Source organism: Hemitrygon akajei, chromosome 7, assembly GCF_048418815.1.
Source record: "Hemitrygon akajei chromosome 7, sHemAka1.3, whole genome shotgun sequence".
Classification (NCBI taxonomy): domain Eukaryota; kingdom Metazoa; phylum Chordata; class Chondrichthyes; order Myliobatiformes; family Dasyatidae; genus Hemitrygon; species Hemitrygon akajei.
The window spans coordinates 85,927,406-85,935,562 of record NC_133130.1 but is presented as its reverse complement, the minus strand read 5'-3'; the positions used below and the strand labels follow the sequence as shown (position 1 = coordinate 85,935,562).

General features: G+C 40.9%; 1 long non-coding RNA gene across 1 annotated transcript; it reads right to left on the bottom strand.

The window, feature by feature from the left end:
* Positions 1–542: 542 nt before the first annotated feature.
* LOC140730636 (uncharacterized) lies at positions 543–3,733 on the bottom strand. Its single transcript, XR_012099645.1, has 2 exons — positions 3,463–3,733; positions 543–2,577 (listed from the first exon to the last, which is right to left on the bottom strand). It is a non-coding gene; the product is annotated as an uncharacterized lncRNA (long non-coding RNA).
* Positions 3,734–8,157: the final 4,424 nt, after the last annotated feature.

Genomic DNA, 8,157 nt, shown 5'->3' with positions numbered 1-8,157 from the left:
TTCATTGTGCTTAAATTAATTAATAAACTCTATCTAAGACTTACATATATTTATGATCCTTAGCCAGATGTGCAGGATGATCCAGGCAATAGTAATACTTTGTGATAGATAAGATGCTTATTCCAGAAAACATTAAATCTGGATTTAATCCAGAGTCTCTGGTTATTTATCAGTATTGTCAGTTATGAGGAGAGACTGATCAATTATGAGGAGAGTTATAATGAGTTGGCTTTATTTTCCCTGGAGCTGGGGGGTGGGTGGTGGGAGCCTGATAGAGATGTACATAATTATGGGAACATGGTGCCCATAGCAGAGGTTCTTAACCTTTTTTATGCCATGGATCTCTTTGGCAGTCTGTTGAAGTCTATGGATCCCTTCTCAGAATAATATATTTAAATATATAAAATAAAATACACAGGATTACAAAAGAAATTAATTATACTGAAATACAGTTAACAAAATATTTAGAAACATATTTGTGATATAGTAATATATGTGCTTCTTTATTGATACATTAAATAACATAACTATAAGATTTAAAATAAGTTAAAATTAAAATTTTATTTTTTAAACACATATCAGTGTGATATGTCAGTCAGTAGTTGCTTACCTTGAATAAGAACCTTAAATTGTGGGATTGTCTCTGACAAAGCAACACACATTTCATGTTGGACATCCAATTGATTTGAACTTTTTATTTTAATGGTAACAAGTGTTGAAAATCCTGCTTTGCAAAGATATTGGGAAGCAAATGGAATTAAAGCTTCCATAGCTCACTTTACAAGATGAGGATAGACTTCTCTCAAGGAACACTAGAATTCTCCAAGGCTTTTTGAGTTAAACTCAAAGGTAGTAGGTTTTTTTCCCCTAAGACCAATGAGATTATCTTTGGCTAGATCAACAGCTTCAATACAACTTGCATCAGAAAGAAAAGGATTGCGGCTCCATGGTTCAACTTTAATGCCGTCAAGATGAAAATCACTTTTGAAAGTGTTTCCAGGTATTCACAGATGTCTCTCTTTGAAGAAAATGACAGAGAATTTTGTATCTCCACTCCATCTTGGTAAAGCACTTCCTCCAGCATTTGAAAGTTTGCCAAGATGTTGGCTTCTACTCTCTCCTTCCAGATCAGCAGCTTAGCAAGAATTACACACAGTTTAGCTTGTAATTTTTCAGTGGCATCCATAATGGTGACTTCAGGACCTTGAATTGTAAGACTTATTTCATTCATATGGTTAAAAATATCTGCCAAGGAAGCCAAGCCATGGATACAATCCTTTTCCCAAACCGTTCCAAGAGTGGGTTTCCATTTTCTTTCAGAAAAAATGAAACTTTTGTTCTTAGTTCAAGCAAGTGCTTCAAGACTTGACCTCTTGAAAGCCAGCAAACTTCTGTGTGGTAGAGAAGCACTGCATATTCTGCACCATTTCTTGACAAAATTTCTTAAAAATGCAATTATTCAGAGACCTGTTTCTAATAAAGTTGATGACTTTTATGGCTGCTGACAAAGCTTTTCTCAGGGTTGCTGGAAGAGTCTCTGTTGCCAGTGCATGTCTGTGTGATAATCAATGAGTGACAATGATGTGAGGAGCTCCCTTTTTCACTAAAGTAGCAACAGCAGATGTATTAACAAGCATCACAGGAGCTCCATCTGTGCAAAGAGTATGAAGTTTATTTTTCCTGTCAAAGTTTTGTTTGGCAAAAAAAAACTTCTTACCATTTCCAAAACAGTGACAGCTTTTGTAGTTTCCAAAAGGGACTCAGAAAGTAAGAATTCGTCTTTGATGGTCCCAGCCTGTGCAAAACGAACAAAAACAAGGAGCTGACTACATTGAGATGTCTCCAGCACTTTATCTCTTTCACCAATTAACTTCCCAACTCTTTAGTTCATCCCTCTCCTTCCGGGTTTCACCTATCACCTACCACCTTATACTTCTTCCTCCCCTCCCCCACCTTATTGCTCTGACTTCTCAACTTATTTTCCGCTCCTGATGAAGGGTCTCAGCCTGAAGTGTCGACTGTTTACTCTTTTCATAGATGCTGCCTGGCCTGCTGAGTTCTTCCAGCAATTTGTGTATGTTGCTTGGACTTCCGGCATCTGCAGATTCTCTCTGTAGTTTCATCCAGTTGCATACTGAATGGGAATTGTGAGGCTACCAATTCCTCAATGACCTGCTTCTACTGTTAAAGGAAGTGTCAACTATTCGAGAATGTATCACGTTATTTGATAAGGGAACCATTTCCAGTTATTTTTACCTCTTTTCCAGTCCACAACCAGCTCGACCACTTCCAGTGCATATGGCTTTACTAAAATCTCTCCAGAGGTATGGGGATTCTTTTGTTTGGCAACCCGGTAAGCAACTTTATGGAATGCTTCAAGAAAAGGTTTTTGTCAAATGGCAAATCCAAGTTCTGGAAGTGTCCCAACTTTTTTGAATTGAGCTTTCTTCACACGCGAAAAATCATTTCTTTAGATGCCTTCTCAGGAGGTGACGTTCTTATTAATGCAAGTGAAGCCATATAACACATAGTTTTCATCATATTTCCTTTTTCTTCAACATTTCAACTTAATTGGGTCTGCAAAAACATAAAATAAATAAAGCTAAAATAAAATATTTGATTCAATTGACATTTTTTGAAACTCAATACTTCTGTATGGTTTTTACATAATTTGTTTGATAAGAAATAAGAAACCTGTATTTTAATTAAGTGAAGTGTAAGATATTCAAGAAATTTGTATGCCAGGTAAGTAAAATAAGGCAGGTTTCAAAGGTTTCAAAGGTACATTTAATGTACCTTGGAGCGACGGAGGATGAGAGGTGACCTGATAGAGGTATATAAGATGATAAGAGGCATTGGTTGTGTGGATAGTCAGCGGGTTTTCCCCAGGGCTGAAATGGTTGCCACAAGAGGACAGAGGTTTATGGTGCTGGGGAGTAGGTACAGAGGAGATGTCAGGGGTAAGTTTTTACTCAGAGAGTGGTGATTACATGGAATGGGCTGCCGGCAACGGTGGAGGAGGTGGATACGAAAGGGTCTTTTAAGAGATTTTTGGATAGGTACATGGACATTAGAAAAATAGAGGGCTATGGGTAAGCCTAGTAATTTCTAAGGTAGGGACATGTTCAGCACAGCTCTGTGGGCCAAAGGGCCTGTATTGTGCTGTAGGTTTTCTGTGTTTTTAATGTCTGAGAAATGTATACAATATACATCCTGAAATGCTTTTACTTTGCGACCATCCACTAAAAACAGAGGAGTGCCCCCAAAGGATGAATGACAGCTAAATGTAAGAATCCCAAAGGCCCCCCAAGTTCCCCTCCCTCCTGTGCATAAGCAGCAGCAAGCAACGATCCCCCTTCCCCAGCAAAATAAAAGCATCAGCACCCACCACCGAGCACTCAAGTGTGAGCCAAGCCACAGCAAAGACACGGACTTGCAGTACTCCAAAGAGTACTTGCTTACCTGGTATTTGACATACTAAAGGCTCTCTCTCTCCCTAATAAGGGAGAAAGAGGTGTTTCCCTTTCACGGCGAGAGGGGAGACATAACAAACAACTCGCTGCTTTACGATGTTAAGAGTCCATTGTGTCGCTTTTTCCGAGCTCTGTGCCCAAAGATCTCAGGTCTCTGAGGCACACAGCCGTAGATCTTCCGACTCCCCCAGCACACCGATCTCCTGCCAGACACCGGCCTTCAATCCGCCCATCTCCAGAGCCATGGGTTCTCGGCCCTCTGAAGGCGAGCTGAGCTCTTAGGCCTCATCCTTGGCATGCCGAATAATGGTCGGTTGTAAAACCCCGAGAGCAGGTCCCATTCCTGCAAAGAACCGTGGTCAGCGTGTAACTCCAGGTCAAGGACGTCAAAAGAACCCTGAAAGGGAAAAACAGAGATATTAAAGATGGAAATAGAGCTGTTTCCAAAGATGCAAGCAAAGGAGTCGCCATTAGGTGCCATTAATCCTCCTAAGCTCCTTTTACAATTTATTCAAAGTATTAACACTTTTATGATTTTCAGATACTCAGGTAGACACAAGGATTTCAGCTATTTTTGTGCATGGTTTCTTACTTTCAACTCAATCTATGTCTGAATTTTGTATACCTTCATCAGGTATACAAGTAGCCTCTAGAGGTTGAAAGGGTCACCAATCCAACTCCTAAAGTCTGCACGCTGAGCACTTCTCCAGTATGTCAGGCCATATCCTCTGCTCATGTCTAGAAGTAACTTCCATTTACCACTGCATGGCTACAGGCAAGTACATCGGCCCTTGTGGTGTGATGGGCACCATGTAACCTGAGCAGATGGAATTCCATGTTGGTTCTGTGGAGGAAAAAAGATCAAGAAACTGATAGAGCAATGACTGATTTCCTAATCATTACAGTATTTACAGCCACTTGCAGTTTGCAGAATGGAGAGCAGTGGTAAAATGTAAGTCTTCCATCAAGGTGTTTGACAAGCAAAGGTGCAGATAAAGACCACTCATAGCTGAAGGTCCCAATTCCTTTAAATATAGAATCCTCAAAAGTGAAACAAAGTCTTCACCCCGGTCAACGTCTGTTAACAGTTTTACTGGAGAAGTTTGCCAGAGAGTGTTGATGGCCTGGCCAACCTGAGCAGCTGTGCAGGGTGGGGAAACTGAAAATGCAGTCCCTCTGAGGAATGTACTGATCCCTATGACTCATGTGCAAAAATATTTAGAGAAATCCCTGATTCTGCAAATTCATATTTCCTTTTGACTATTTACAACTTTTTTAAAAATTGAGCTATCTGACAACATGGGAGTCCATTATCACTACGAATTGTTCCAGTCCCATTTGTCCATATGCAAATAAATTTTTCATCTCTGATGGAGGAGGCTAACTCAAAATGTATAAAATATGTAAATGATACTTTTGAGAACGCTGGTTCTTGTTGAGAAAACTAATGGGAATAAGACACCCTTGTGTTCAATCCTCCCTTTCCAGATTTACTTCAAAGTAACCAGTCGACCTAATTTTTAAATAAATGTGAGCCATATCCAAACTGAATTATCTTTACAGGTTGTTCGCCTTGGTAGATCCAACTTCAAATTTCCGCTCATTCAATTTCTTAATTTTTTTTCTCAACTGGGTTTTGATCTTATGTTGCTTCTCTATTTACTTATTTGGTACAAAATTGCAACAGGTTGGAGTCCAGAAACAAACAAGCCAGCCCATTTCGTTCATAGCCAAAGATTATTTTCCACATGAGCCTGCCTCCATCACTTAACCTTATCTTCAGCTGAAGATGGTGCCAGCAATCAATGAAACCAAAGTCTACATCCTTCCGACAGCTCATGAAATTACTTCTTCTTCTTCTTTCAAATGTGATTTTACTACTATTGGAGCCTGTGATCTCCAGTTTTTGGGCCAATTAAACATTCTGGGACTTCACTGTTTCTAAGGGAGTTCAGTGAGGTTTGGGGTGAAGTTTGCGACATGGAGGCCAAGAAGCCTGGAGATGGGGTGGAAGCCCATTCTCGAGTCCAGTTCTTGTCAATCTCACTGATTAAAGCGTCGAGCAAGATCAAAATCAGTGAGAACCAGAGCGGAAGGAAAGCAGGTGTTCTGCGCCATCTGCGTGAAGGTGACCGGTCTCTCAGTCTCACGTGCTGCTCCTGGAAGAAGGTGTTTGCATTCAATCAGTCTCTCTCTCCTGCTCGCTCATTGCTGCTGAAGGATGGCGCCAGAATCGTGGGCCTTGGGCAAGGCTTAATCAAGGCATTCTATGGACTGGACTCAGCGGTTCACGTCATAATGTGTATCTGGCTTCAGGCTGCTCCTTTCTTTGTTGTAATTTGGTGCAATTTTGATCAGGATGGACTGCCTATGTAGCCTGCAGTCAACAAACAACACAGTGCGAGACTGAACTGAACTGAGCTGAATGAAAGTGAACATTCCTGGACTGTTTGGTTAATTTGGTGTTTCATATTCTGTATTTCTTGCTCTTTTTTTTGCTGTTAGCACAATTTGTTCTTTTTATTTGCACGTTACGGGGTTGATGTTTTTCTTTGAATGGGTCCCATGTTTTTTTCTGTTTTGTGGCTGTCTGTGGGAAGTCAAATCTCAGGGTTATATACTGCATACATACTTTGATAATAACTTTGAATCTTTGAATCCACTTACCCTAGTCTTCATCTTATCTATCTTCTCTTTAAGTATACGCAGGCTCTTCTGAACCACTCCAAGTAAGTTAAACAATATAACCACTTTTTTTGGACAGAAGAACGCATACAAAATGCTGGAGGAACTCAGCAGGTCTGGCAGTATCTATGGAGAGGAATAAAGCATCAATGTTTCAGACCAGTACTGATATCTCTCTCTCTCTCTCTCTCTCTCTCTCTCTCTCTCTCTCACACACCCCCCCCCCCCCCCCACCGAGCGAACTATCCCTATTAAGACCATGCTTTCCCAGAGCTGAGTAAATCTCTTCAAGTATTTCCTTAGCACTGATGTGAGGATCACTGGTGAAAGATTTCATGGTTTGTCCCTTGTGATTCGTCAACAAAGGAACAACATTAGCTTTTCTTCAGTCCTTTAGGACCTCACCTGCAATTGAAGCAAATACTATGTACTCTGTCAAGACAATCTTCTCTATTGCCTCTCAATAACGTAAGATGGATCGTAGCAGGCCATAGGAATTTATCCACCTTTATGTTCTTGAAAAGACCCAGCATCTCCGTCTTCATGCCCTGCAATATTAACATACCCTTCCCTGATCTCACTATGTTCACTATCCTTCTCGATGCAACGTACTCATTTAGTTCTTTCATGCCTCTTCAGGTTTCAGGCATAAAGGACCTCCTTTGTCCCAGAGTTGTCCTACCCTTTCCTAGTTATACTCGTGCTTTCAATGTTCAAAGTTCAAAGTCAAGTTAAAAGCACATTTATGATCAAAGTATGTTTGCTATACACAACCTTTAGATTGTCTCTTTAGAGACAGCCACAAAACAAAGAAACCTAATAGAACCCATTAGAAAAGAAAACCGTAAAGCACCCAATGTGCAAAATAAAGACAACAAATCATGCAAACAATAGAAAGTAAGCAAATAACATTCAGAGCTAAAGTTCATGAAAGTGAGCTCACAGCCATGAAGCCAGTCATCACTGCAGCCCATCCAGAAAGTTGCAGGCCACTGCTTCAGTTCAGTGCAGAGATAAGTAAAACTTGTCGAGTAGCCTTGCCTCTGGCACCAACACCCGAAACTTTTCAATCTGGCCCGGACCTTTCCAACCGGCCAGACACCTCCTTCTTGGACCCAGGTCCTGCTGCTTCAACCTACTCCGGGGCCCAGCCCTGCCCCCTCAGTTTGGCCCATACCCAACCTTGCCAATCTGGCCTGGCATTTAAATCAGTGAAACGTCAGCTTGTTCCATGCTCTCTCGGGCCCAGGCTCCGCCAGCTTGACTCTCCCTTACCTCGCCTCCGATCTGCTGCTTTGAACCAGTTTCAAGACTGCTCCAGCGATAGCCAAATATTGGCTCATTCCTTGTTCTTGGGCTGGGGCCCCACTTCCTCGATTCAGCCCCTAGACGCCACACTGCAGCCACCCTGAAGCTTCACAACTTCAATTCACACTTGGGATTCTCATTAATCCTCTTCACTGAGGACATCTCACGGCCATGTTTTGTCCCTTTGATTCTCTGTTTAATTTCTTTCCTGCTTCCCTTTCTATTCCTCAAGGACCTTGTTGAATTCCATCTTCCTAAACTGTGCACATGCTTCCTTTCTCTTTTTAATTAAGTAAGCACATTTATCATCACGTAAGGTCCCGAGCTTTACCATTCATGTTTTAAATGACATTGGCAATTTTTGTTGAAAAATGCTCCCATGAAGTGCCTTGGGAAATTTTGCTATGTGAAAGTAACCTCTAGCTTGAAATGTCATCAGGTCAGAAAGATCCAAAAGTTTCTAACGTGTTTATTGGCAACAAAAAGATTCTTCTGAGAGTTCAAACCTTCCAACAGCCTCTTGTTAACAAGCGTATTTTGAATTATAATTTGATATTTTTACCAGAAGTCAACATTACACTGTGTAGTAGGTATCAAACAGAGCTGACTAATGCCGCACATGCAACCACATGTATATTTTTCAGTCTTTGTTCAAATAGCAGATAAATTATTCATTTTATATCTGTTGCAG